Here is a 14,204-nt window from a genome sequence, read left to right on the forward strand (position 1 = left end):
CTGATTTTCGCATAGGGTCTCATTGTAATTGAGGTAACGAAGTGATATGTTTGCCAATTATGTTAAATTGATATGTAATTAACTTTAAAGATTGGCACACCTCAGTCTTATCGATTTTGAAGTCGTATTATGATACCATTCCTATATTAGAATTGTGTACGGTGGAAATGCAAGAGAGTAAAAACTGTAAGCGCACAGGAATTCACCAAATGTCCTAAGCTGCGTCCCCCTTTTTCTGTGGCTTGAATTAAACCGCGCAACCAACAGCGCAGGCAACCAATTACACTTGTTCAGGCACTGCATTCCTTTCAGTTCCTGAGGAAGCTTCCAGCCCATGGATCGACACACATGACATGGCAAACAACACGCAATGCAACCCAAAACACATACCAGAGAGCTGTACGGCACAACCGTGAAAGCATATGGATTAGTGCACATGCCACTATAATTTGCAGTGTCTCTCTGTGCCATGTCCCTTCTCAAAGACATCAGCGATTGCGTCCTTCCATTCAACTCAGCCCATGATATTTACTCAAGAACGTAGCGGCCAGTTAAAATTGCTCATGTGCTTGATTTGCTGCCATTTGTACATGAGTGGTTATTGGTTTCCTTGAAAGGGTGGATAGAAATGATGAAGTTGAACTTGTATGCACTTTCTTAGTGGAAGTCAAAAATATGCAATGCTATGTACAAGGGTTACCTGGAATGGTTTATGCAAATGTATTTTTTTGTTCAAAAAATTATCCATGCACAATTTGAATAATTATAACATGAAATGTAAAAATCACATTAGGTAACTTAACACAGAAATAACAGCGAGTTACTGAGAGTAAGGGTTAGATCGATGTACCATTTTATGAGATTCACGCGAGCAGTGGATTGTAACCGCAAGGCTTGTGGCCCAAATGTATCCCAACTTTAAAAGTCAATGACTGCCCTAAAAGGAAACATGGTATGCAAGGTTTTGAGCAATTGCACTTCTTTGTAACGGATGAGGGTCATTGTCTGAAACGTTGCTAATTCATAGTTTCCCTTTTTTGGGCAGAGTTATTTACGAATGCGAGTTTTTTTTGTTATTTGTGCGCGTATGCACTGGTGCCAACGCAGCATCACAACAAATATATATTTCGTCCAACTCAAAAGAGTGAGTGCATCTCTTCATCAATTCCCCTTCACAAGGACGAGTGGATTGGTAGTTCCGAAGTGAATCGGACATGACTACTCCATTGTTGGTAAACCTAGACCTTGCTGGGCCCACAAGGACTGGAGTGAGAAAATAAAGCACTGACCCACAGTTTTCTTGGTTTTTTCGGTAAAGTCACGTAGAAGGAATATAAAATAATAAAAATAAAACAAAATAATTCTCACGATGTTTCGGCCACAACGCAAGCAGCCGTCCTCAGGTGCTTGCGTTGTGGCCGAAACGTCATGAGAATTATTTTATTATGTTTTATTTTTATTATTTTCCTTCTACGTGACTTTACCGAAAGAACCAAGAAGATGAATCCCTGCAGTCACGAAAGCTTTAAATCGAAATTTGACCCACAGTTATTGCCTGCTGTTTAACCCTACGCGTAGCTTAACTCGTAAGATCAAATTTGAAATTGACTAATGTAAACAGTAGAGAATCTTATGTGTGTGAGTCTTGTGTGTGGAGACAACACTCCCTGCTGCGTGTTAATCATTTAAATAAGACTACATTTATGTCCTAAATAAGACCAAAAATCACCTATGATGCATCTGATCTCGTAAAAATTTGGCAAAGTTAGGGTTGAACCCACTCCTTACATGGGCGACCAACATGCATTAACAGGTGTAATGTTTTGGGGCTACATGTTGGGCAGCAAAGAATAGTGCTGTACAAAAATAATTAGAATACTTCTATGCTTCCACTTAGATCCTACTACATTTCCTATGCATTACTTACGTATGTTAAACTTCTTTCGCACCGTACGTATCCAACCGTGCTAATCGTAGGTGCGGGCTCGTAAACGGCTGTCCCACCTTCATGAGAAACCCACTGACTAACTTAGGAGAGTTATCCATAATAGACTTTTATTTTAGGTTAGGTCACGGAAATATGAGTCGTCAAACCAGCCACCAATCGACACAGCCAATTATGTTTATCAACTTCTCGGTTCTTTCGGTAAAGTCACGTAGAAGGGAAGTAATAAAATAATAAAAATAAAACATAATAAATTATTCTCACGACGTTTCGGCCACAACGCAAGCAGCCGTCCTCAGGTGAAGAACAGGTCTGTCAAGGCGACAGAGTCTGTGACATTCATTCTACGTGACTTTACCGAAAGAACCAAGAAGATGAGTTCCTGCAGTCACGAAAGCTTTAAATCGAAATTTAGTAGAGTGTGTTCGAAAACCCTTTGGGAAGCCCTCATCTAACGGTGGGTTTACAATAAGGGCTGTGCTTGTAAATACATCCCAAATGCATCCAAGTATGCACCTTTAACCCACTATTTTTGTTATTGTGTTTTTGTTAGTTTTTCCACCTCTTGAGTGTGCAGAATGAACAGCAAAGTCTCCCCAAAGAGAACTTAAATGTCACGCGATTGGCTGTGAGAATCTGCAATTGCACTTGAAACGCCCCAATAATTTTCCATGCAGCAGCTGCCACAAGTGCGCTAGTTATTATTGCTGTCCAGACGACAGCCCCTGAACGTGGACCACTATGCATACGAAGTGGGTGAAGCATCCATGCCTATTAGGTCATGATTAATGAACTGTTGTGTATGACTTCTTAAGAGCTTCTCTTTGGTTCTTTCGGTAAAGTCACGTATAAAGATAAAATAATAAATTAAATAATAGCATACGACGTTTCGATTGCAACACAAGCAATCGTCATCAGGTATAAAATAAATAGCAACAAAAATCTAACCAGAAAACTATAGACGGACATATAAGCAGACAGATATCACAAAGATACATGGAGAGAGAACATCTCTGTGACGAGGCCTTAAATAGAGAGAGGGGGCGGAGAGAGGGAGGGGTTAGAGAAAAATTAGCATGTCAAGATTCTTAAGAGCTCACCAGGTTTATTCTTGCCTTTTTTGTTAACGTGTTAAGTGTTCATTGCCGAGCTGTAGTAAGGTGGTTGTTACGTCTGCTGACATGGTTTTCTCGTTAGTTATTAAAAGATGAGTCGTAAAATGACTGCTCCATTGTCTCGTCCTGAAATCACGAAACAAATCGACACGAGTTGCTGAAATATTAAAATAAGCTACACTGGTGATTGTTTAATTTGACAGTACCTGATGCTCTTTGCCAATAGTTTCTAATGACCATGCATTATTGTTACACCATATATTATATTTAAAGAACTGTTAATGAGAAAGCATATTGGAGGCAACGACCTTTCAAGTTATACTCCTTAGGATACTATCAACTCTGCATGGGTATTGTCTTCAACCAAATGAGTAATGAACCGATTGGAAGGCCTCCACAGTAAACATTAATGCCCATTGGTCGTTTGTTTTCCTGTTGGCCTTGTTGGGCACGATATCTTTCGATTTAAAGCTTTCGTGACTGCAGGGATTCATCTTCTTGGTTCTTTCGGTAAAGTCACGTAGAAGGGAAATAATAAAATAATAAAGATAAAACATAATAAAATAATTCTCACTATGAGAATTCTCACTGAGAATTATTTTATTATGTTTTATCTTTATTATCTTAAATATATGATTCTAGCATTTGTTTGACAGGGCTGACTGCTGATGAGACCAAAAATGTCGACACCGTTCTAGCATTTGCCTGCTGGAACAATGCCGCTAGAAATGTTTCCTTCAAATGACCAATAGGTAGATGGACAAAAATACATTTTGAAAGTGGAGAGATGGACTTTCCTGCCTGGTCGTTATTCGTGACCCACGCTCCTCCAATGGTGCGTAGTGATCCTTCAACCAAACCTTTTGGTGATGTGGCAGTAACACCAGTAGAAAATGAGTAATGCAGTGTTGCAACAAAAGCACGCTTGTTGAAACTATTTTGAATAGCAAAACAATGTGTCCTTTCAAGAGGCAATGACAGGTTTCATAAAATGTAGACACGTCTTTCAGTTAGAGAAGTACTTTTAAAAATGAGCTACTGCTCTTCAAACTTACTCATGTAGTTTAGTTACATAAGTAAATGTAAATATGTATGACAGTAACCTATGTTAGAATACGTATAAGTAACTATTTTGGGTATTTTCAAAACTGACTGAAATGTATTTACAATATAGACCTGTGATTATGAATGCCTTCACCTGAGACATTTACAGAGCGATTCTTGCAACCCACAATCCTATCGTGGGCCTACAAAGGGAACATTCAGAATTGAAGCACCTTTTTTCGTCATCACTCCAGCCGAGTTCTATGCAAGTCTGTGGCACTTACACTCAGAAGCGACTGGCAATGTGTGCATAAGTGTCGGTCATGATACCAAATCTCCGGACGGTCTGATCCAGTTTTGGGTTCTGGCTGTTTTTTTTGCATCTTAAAGCATTACTGTAATGTGTTTTTTTTTAATGACAATAAAAAAGTCACTTGGTGTAACATTAGTCATGTTGCTGCTGTTGTGAGTTTTGAATCAGTCTTGGTTTATGATTTGGCAAATTAGTAACATTTTGTAGATTGCTATTTTCTAATTCTAGATTTTAAGCTTTCGTGGCTGCAAGGATTCCTACTCTTAGGTTTTTTCGGTAAAGTCACGTAGGTAAAAAAAAAAATTACTAAAAGTAATAATAGAAATAAAATAATAAATCACGACGTTTCGGAGGCAACACAAGCTTCCGTCTTCAGGTGGAACAGTTACAGCACGATTGCTGTATCAAGTAAGTATTTGGCAATACGGTCGTGTTAGAAACTTGAGTTACACTCCTTTAATGTATTGTTTTGCTGTGTACAACGCAGCGATGTGTGGTTATTGCCTCAAGTTTAGCACTTATGGGACACCTGTAAATGTATAAAACTGCTGTACACTTAGTATCGAGTAATGTTTCAAGCAATGGAGCATTGATCGCACATACATGGTGTGCTCATCAACATTTAAAATGACTGATACCAAATCAAAGCAGTTTTGATTATTAGTTATATATTTCGATTTAAAGCTTTCGTGACTGCAGGGATTCATCTTCTTGGTTCTTTCAGTAAAGTCGCGTAGAAGGGAAGTAATAAAATTATAAAAATAAAACATAACAAAATAATTATCACAACGCAAACAGCCGTCTTCAGGTGGAGAACAGGTCTGTCGACTCTGCCTTCTCGACAGACCTGTTCTCCATCTGAAGACGGCTGCTTGCGTTGTGGCCGAAACGTCGTGAGAATTATGTTGTTATGTTTTATTTTTATTATTTTATTACTTCCATTCTACGCGACTTTACCGAAAGAACCAAGAAGAGAGTTATATATTGTTGTATATAACAGACACGCATACGGGTTTTGCTGGCCATGCCAAAATCACAGGGAATGTTCAAGATCTCAGAAGCTGAGCAGAAATTTTCACCTTGACAGTGAACACCACCGCATGCCAGCTCATCTTAGGCAGCTGCTGAAACGTGAGAATTATGTTTTATTTTTATTATTTTATTACTTCCCTTCTACGTGACTTTACTGAAAGAACCAAGAAGAAGTAGCTGCAGCGCTGTGATTGAGTCGAGGACTCTGCAGCAAATCTAAACTCCTCTGCTCCCATATCTGTGCTCTGCCTTCAGCAACCCGGACTGACCAGCGTGGCAAAGTGTGTTCAAAGCTATCCACAGGACCTGCATGACGTGGTGTGGCCCTCATCCAGCGGTGGATTGACAAAAAAATGAACCCGTAAAAACAAAATTTTTCACTATAAATCCTTTATATGCGTGGCATCGGGGCGGCTAGAATCCGCTCGTCCTCTGGCTTGAGATGGCTGCCACCTATGGGTCAGATGATTGTCTGGCAGCATTAAACAATTGGTAATTAAATATTGTAAAAAAAATCCCTAAACAGTGTAAAATTTTGGAAAAATGTTTCACGAAAATGCATTGTCACGCACAACGAGTCTATGTGCAAAATGTCAGCTCGAGTGGATCACGGGAAGTGGGTTAAAAAACGACCGAAAGATTTCCACGGTCCCAAGCAAGCAAGCGAACTTAATATAAAGGATTTAAAAAGGCTGTGCACGTCAAGAGCTCTTGGGAATGTGCGAGATGGAACATTTTCCATCCTTGAGAAGAGCAAACAAAACTTGGCACATCCGTCAATAATACTGCCGACATTACGGCCAATGACCCTTCTAGCGGAGAAATGGTTACGTTATAAAGAAGGGTGATTGCCCGAAACGTCACCTACTTTTGTCCCCCCCCACCCCTTTGTGAGCAGTGTTGACGAACGGCTTGAGTTTTTGTGCTTTTGCACCAATGCAGTAATGACAACATTTTTCTTTCGGGGGTGGAGTGGAGTGGGTGGGTGTCTGCATCGTTGAGTTGTGCCCATTGTGTGGGCGTGCTAGCACGCAGCAGCAGTTCGACGTTGACAGCATCGTCTTAGGTTTTTTCGGTAAAGTCACGTAGGTAAAAATAAAAAATTAATAAAAGTTAAATTAAATAAAAATCACGACGTGATTTTTTGTGTTGCCTCCGAAACGTCGTGATTTTTATTTTATTTTTATTTTACTTTTATTAATTTAAATTTTTTTACCTACGTGACTTTACCGAAAAAACCTAAGAATATGAATCCTTGCAGTCACGAAAGCTTCAAATCTAGAGTTGACAGCATCGTCTCCCGTCACCTACTGGGTAGCTGAAAACCCCGTGACTGTTTGGTGTTGTTCGCTGAGTCTTGGGGATCAAGGCGTGGTGGTGGTGGTGGGTGTTTGGGGGGGCTCAGCATAGTCCGTGCCAAGCGCCGTCCTCTTGATTTGTTGAGACGGCGTGGAGAGAGCGAGGAGGGGATTTACACCCAGCGTGACACCGCCGGCAGCAGCGCACTCAATGCGTTATCGTTGACCCCAGGTCGAAACCACTTGTAGATTGCAAAGCCGCCCGCAGAGAGATAGGCATCTGCAGGTGCCTTGCAGGCAGGCGGTGTTGCCCATTAGTATGATTGTGTTTTGCCTCCCCAGTGAGACATTTGAAAAAAAAATTAACCCGTAAAAACTAAGTTTTTCACTATAAATCCTTTATATGCGTGGCGGCTAGAGTCCTCTCGTCCTCTCGCTTGAGATGGCTGCCACCTATGGGTCAGATGATTGCATGGCAGCATTAAGCAATTGGTAATTAAATATAATATTTTTGTCCTAAAAAGTGTAAAAATTTGGAATTTTTTTCAGGAACATTAATTGCCACGCACAACGAGTCTGTGTGCAAAATGTCAGCTCGATTGGATCACGGGAAGTGGGTTAAAAAACGACCGAAAGATTTGCACGGTCGTAAGCGGGCAAGCAAGTGAACTTAATATAAAGGATTTTAAAAAGGAGACAAATATGTATGTATGTTGAATTTCTTTCGCACCGTACGTGGCCAACCGTGCTGATCGAAGATGCTGGAGAAAGGACAACAAACTAAACACGAAAAGCAGTTACAAATAAATTAGTTTCCAATACAGATTTAAAAGTGCATAGATTTAGTGGCTTCCTAAAATCGCAAGAAAGAGCGTTCCAGACGGCCGCAGTAGCGCGTCTGAAAGCGCCACGCGATGTGGTGACCGTCTTTGTTAGATTGTGTTCTCCAAAAAAATATAACAATAATAAGGAAACGATCCAGCCTCATGTGGGTTTTGTAAATACGTTGAAAAGTGCACAAAGAAGCGTTGAGAGATGCGTGCTTGTAACTAACATCGAGACCGAAGATTAACACGGTTGGCTACGTACGTTGAGAAATAGGTTCAACATACGGTGCATAGACGCATTCCAAAACATTCGCATGTGGATATTTTTTTCTTTCTCACTTAAAACAAGGAAGTGAGTTTGGGCAGGACACGTCGTTTAGAAAAAATTAACCCGTAAAAACAAAGTTTTTCACTATAAATCCTTTATATGCGTGGCGGCTAGAGTCCTCTCGTCCTCTGGCTTGAGATGGCTGCCACCTATGGGTCAGATGATTGTCTGCCAGCATTAAGCAATTGGTAATTAAATATTTAAAAATAATTTCCCTAAACAGTGTAAAATTTTGGAATTTTTTTCACGAAAATTAATTGTCACGCACAACGAGCCTGTGTGCAAAATGTCAGCTCGATTGGATCACGGGAAGTGGGTTAAAAAACGACCGAAAGATTTGCACGGTCGTAAGCGCGCAAGCAAGCAAGCAAGTGAACTTAATATAAAGGATTTAATAAATGGTGGTTCAGAATTATGAGTGGCAGCCCAGGAAAGGAACACCACCTAGAGTCATGGTTCTAAACTTTTATTCCTTTGGTTCTAAATCGTAAAAAAAAATGTATCTTGTTAATAAATACACAGGTTTGATGAAGCAGTTGTACTGACGTGCTTAATACTGGTAGGAACCTCCTGGTTACACCAGCCCACACGGGATTATTGTGTCCGTCCATCCGTCCGTCATGCATCCAAAAAATGGGAGGGGTGGGGCTGGGTGGAGAGGGGAGGGTGGGGAGGGGCTGGGTGGGGAGGGGCAGGATGGGGGGTGGGAGGGGTTGGGCTGGGTGGGGAGGGGCTGGGTGGGGCGGTGAGAGGGGTGGGGCTGGGTGGGAAGGGGCTGGGTGGAGAGGGTGGGGAGGGGCTGGGTGGGGCTGGGTGGGGGGTGGGAGAGGTGGGGCTGGGTGGGGAGGGGCTGGTCACCCCGTGGTGCCCTTATAAAACTCAACGTTTAACCTACTCACGCCGGCTTGTGCCCCCCCTCACAGTCGAGCATATTTGCGGAATACACCACGCCGCCGTTGACCCTGCAGGCCATTGACCGAGCAACCCAACGTTCCTACCAGCTCCCTCCGCAGGAATGTGTTTTGTGTTTCGATGATTTACCTTCTAAAATCATCTGGCCAGGTTTCTTCATGGCCAGGTTTCTTCATCCCCAGAAAGGGCATCTCGCACCCCCAGGTTCAGAAGAAGAAGAAAAAGAACCACTGCTCTAGACCAGCGGTCCCCAAACTTTTTGGCACCAGGGACCGGTTTCATGGAAGACATTTTTGTCACGGACCGGGGTCGGGGTGGGGTCATCATTGGGTCTTTCCCCCTTTTCAAAGAAGCTCTCCAGCGACGTTTGTTTTATTTACACGCTTTTATTTAACTCACTTCGTCTGTTGTATCCTCAAAAAAGAAATCTTGTAACTAAATTTTTACACACTTCCCAATGTGCTATCGACTGCAAACTTCGTATAGGTATGTCATACGGACGACAACACGATATTATATCATAAAAAGTAGCAGTTGAGTAGTAGAACGTTGATAATTGGTTCTTTACCCTTCTATCTGGCAACAAAACTGACACCTTTTTGCAAGGAGTCATGTTTGCATAGACCGCAATACCTGCAGTCATAATACAAACAAAAGAACATAACTCTGATAATGTGCACTGTCCTTGAAGTTGATTGGTCCACACCCGAGACAGCTTTCCTTCGAGCCTAGTCTCATATGGGTTGGACCAGATGACGCCAAAAGGCGCACAACTCAAGGACAATGCACCATCAGAGTATGAGAGCTCGGGGCAAGCATCTACACTATGAGGTCCCCATAGTGTAGATGCTTGCCCCGAGCTCTCATACTCTGATGGTGCATTGTCCTTGAGTTGTGCGCCTTTTGGCGTCATCTGGTCCAACCCATATGAGACTAGGCTCGAAGGAAAGCTGTCTCGGGTGTGGACCAATCAACTTCAAGGACAGTGCACATTATCAGAGTTATGTTCTTTTGTTTGTATTATGACTGCAGGTATTGCGGTCTATGCAAACATGACTCCTTGCAAAAAGGTGTCAGTTTTGTTGCCAGATAGAAGGGTAAAGAACCAATTATCATATTTTTACTGGCAAATGAGGTCCCCATAGTAGTAGAACGTTCTACTTAATTAAATAGACTTTTTAATAAATGTTTTCTCATACAACATCAGAGTGCAGCGCCACATTAAATACGCACTACAATTGCAATAGTTTAAAGCGATTTGAAGCATGGTTTATTTTTTTTTTTGGGGGGGTGGGGGCAGAGCTTTGTGACGTCATCTTTGAGGGGGGGGGTCTGACTTTTTGTGACGCCGTGTGACGAAGGGGAGGGAGTCAAAAATCGTCCAAAATCGCGTGACGTCATTTATCATGTGAACCTGGTTGTTGAATTCGCCAGCGAAACGTCGGACTCGAATTGTAAATGCTGTGCGGGTTTTACTCTCCAACACACCACCGGTGTGCTGAAGTGATATGTATGTTGGACTTCTTTCGCACCGTACGTAGCCAACCGTGCTAAACGTTCCATGTGACAAACCTTAAAAACAATTATCACCATCGTTTAAAGTCTGCGAACCAGATCACCGCCCACACTGATGATTGACCTCCTGGGGTGAGTTGGCAGACCCCTTCTCTGCCAGCCCCCCCACTCATCCACAAGCTCCACCCACTACTCAGGTAGCCCCGCCCACTACTCATGTAGCTCCTCCCACTACTCATGTAGCTCCTCCCACTACTAATGTAGCTCCTCCCACTACTCATGTAGCTCCACCCACTACTCATGTAGCTCCTTCTACTACTCATGTAGCTCCTCCCACTGCTCATGTAGCTCCTCCCACTACTCATGTAGCTCCACCCACTACTCATGTAGCTCCACCCACTACTCATGTAGCCCCACCCACTACTCATGTAGCTCCTCCCACTACTCATGTAGCTCCTCCCACTGCTCATGAAGCTCCTCCCACTGCTCATGTAGCTCCTCCCACTACTCATGTAGCTCCTCCCACTGCTCATGTAGCTCCTCCCACTACTCATGTAGCTCCACCCACTGCTCATGTAGCTCCTCCCACTGCTCATGTAGCTCCACCCACTACTCATGTAGCTCCTCCCACTACTCATGTAGCTCCTCCCACTGCTCATGTAGCTCCTCCCACTGCTCATGTAGCTCCTCCCACTACTCATGTAGCTCCTCCCACTGCTCATGTAGCTCCTCCCACTACTCATGTAGCTCCTCCCACTACTCATGTAGCTCCGCCCACTACTCATGTAGCTCCTCCCACTGCTCATGTAGCTCCTCCCACTACTCATGTAGCTCCACCCACTACTCATGTAGCTCCTCCCACTACTCATGTAGCTCCACCCACTGCTCATGTAGCTCCTCCCACTACTCATGTAGCTCCACCCACTGCTCATGTAGCTCCTCCCACTACTCATGTAGCTCCTCCCACTGCTCATGTAGCTCCACCCACTACTCATGTAGCTCCACCCACTGCTCATGTAGCTCCTCCCACTACTCATGTAGCTCCGCCCACTACTCATGTAGCTCCACCCACTGCTCATGTAGCTCCTCCCACTACTCAGGTAGCTCCTCCCACTACTCATGTAGCTCCACCCACTACTCATGTAGCTCCTCCCACTGCTCATGTAGCTCCTCCCACTGTTCATGTAGCTCCTCCCACTACTCATGTAGCTCCACCCACTACTCATGTAGCTCCTCCCACTACTCATGTAGCTCCACCCACTGCTCATGTAGCTCCACCCACTACTCATGTAGCTCCACCCACTGCTCATGTAGCTCCTCCCACTACTCATGTAGCTCCACCCACTGCTCATGTAGCTCCTCCCACTACTCATGTAGCTCCTCCCACTACTCATGTAGCTCCTCCCACTGCTCATGTAGCTCCACCCACTACTCATGTAGCTCCTCCCACTACTCATGTAGCTCCTCCCACTACTCATGTAGCTCCTCCCACTACTCATGTAGCTCCATCCACTACTCATGTAGCTCCACCCACTACTCATGTAGCTCCTCCCACTGCTCATGTAGCTCCTCCCACTGTTCATGTAGCTCCTCCCACTACTCATGTAGCTCCACCCACTACTCATGTAGCTCCTCCCACTACTCATGTAGCTCCACCCACTGCTCATGTAGCTCCTCCCACTGTTCATGTAGCTCCTCCCACTGCTCATGTAGCTCCTCCCACTACTCATGTAGCTCCACCCACTACTCATGTAGCTGCTCCCACTACTCATGTAGCTCCTCCCACTGCTCATGTAGCTCCTCCCACTACTCATGTAGCTCCACCCACTGCTCATGTAGCTCCTCCCACTACTCATGTAGCTCCACCCACTGCTCATGTAGCTCCGCCCACTGCTCATGTAGCTCCACCCACTACTCATGTAGCTCCTCCCACTACTCATGTAGCTCCACCCACTGCTCATGTAGCTCATCCCACTACTACTCATGTAGCTCCACCCACTACTCATGTAGCTCCTCCCACTACTCATGTAGCTCCACCCACTACTCATGTAGCTCCTCCCACTGCTCATGTAGCTCCACCCACTACTCATGTAGCTCCACCCACTACTCATGTAGCTCCTCCCACTACTCATGTAGCTCCACCCACTGCTCATGTAGCTCCTCCCACTACTCATGTAGCTTCACCCACTACTCATGTAGCTCCACCCACTGCTCATGTAGCTCCACCCACTGCTCATGTAGCTCCTCCCACTACTCATGTAGCTCCACCCACTACTCATGTAGCTCCACCCACTGCTCATGTAGCTCCACCCACTGCTCATGTAGCTCCTCCCACTACTCATGTAGCTCCACCCACTACTCAGGTAGCTCCACCCACTACTCATGTAGCTCCTCCCACTGCTCATGTAGCTCCACCCACTACTCATGTAGCTCCACCCACTACTCAGGTAGCTCCACCCACTACTCATGTAGCTCCACCCACTACTAAAGTAGCTCCACCCACTACTCATGTAGCTCCTCCCACTACTTATGTAGCTCCACCCACTACTCATGTAGCTCCACCCACTACTCAGGTAGCTCCTCCCACTGCTCATGTAGCTCCACCCACTACTCATGTAGCTCCTCCCACTGCTCATGTAGCTCCTCCCACTGCTCATGTAGCTCCTCCCACTACTCATGTAGCTCCGCCCACTGCTCATGTAGCTCCACCCACTACTCATGTAGCTCCTCCCACTACTCATGTAGCTCCTCCCACTACTCATGTAGCTCCTCTCACTACTCATGTAGCTCCGCCCACTACTCATGTAGCTCCTCCCACTACTCATGTAGCTCCTCCCACTACTCATGTAGCTCCTCCCACTACTCATGTAGCTCCATCCACTACTCATGTAGCTCCACCCACTACTCATGTAGCTCCTCCAACTGCTCATGTAGCTCCTCCCACTGTTCATGTAGCTCCTCCCACTACTCATGTAGCTCCGCCCACTACTCATGTAGCTCCTCCCACTACTCATGTAGCTCCACACACTGCTCATGTAGCTCCTCCCACTGTTCATGTAGCTCCTCCCACTGCTCATGTAGCTCCTCCCACTACTCATGTAGCTCCACCCACTACTCATGTAGCTCCTCCCACTACTCATGTAGCTCCTCCCACTGCTCATGTAGCTCCTCCCACTACTCATGTAGCTCCACCCACTGCTCATGTAGCTCCTCCCACTACTCATGTAGCTCCACCCACTGCTCATGTAGCTCCGCCCACTGCTCATGTAGCTCCACCCACTACTCATGTAGCTCCTCCCACTACTCATGTAGCTCCACCCACTACTCATGTAGCTCCTCCCACTACTCATGTAGCTCCACCCACTACTCATGTAGCTCCACCCACTGCTCATGTAGCTCCACCCACTACTCATGTAGCTCCTCCCACTGCTCATGTAGCTCCACCCACTACTCATGTAGCTCCACCCACTACTCATGTAGCTCCTCCCACTACTCATGTAGCTCCACCCACTGCTCATGTAGCTCCTCCCACTACTCATGTAGCTCCACCCACTACTCATGTAGCTCCACCCACTGCTCATGTAGCTCCACCCACTGCTCATGTAGCTCCTCCCACTACTCATGTAGCTCCACCCACTACTCATGTAGCTCCACCCACTGCTCATGTAGCTCCACCCACTGCTCATGTAGCTCCTCCCACTACTCATGTAGCTCCACCCACTACTCATGTAGCTCCACCCACTGCTCATGTAGCTCCACCCACTGCTCATGTAGCTCCACCCACTACTCAGGTAGCTCCACCCACTACTCATGTAGCTCCTCCCACTGCTCATGTAGCTCCACCCACTACTCATGTAGCTCCACCCACTACTCAG

This window comes from Lethenteron reissneri, chromosome 53 (assembly GCF_015708825.2).
Source record: "Lethenteron reissneri isolate LAM-NWPU_2019-01 chromosome 53, ASM1570882v1, whole genome shotgun sequence".
In the NCBI taxonomy this organism is placed as follows: Eukaryota; Metazoa; Chordata; class Hyperoartia; order Petromyzontiformes; family Petromyzontidae; genus Lethenteron; species Lethenteron reissneri.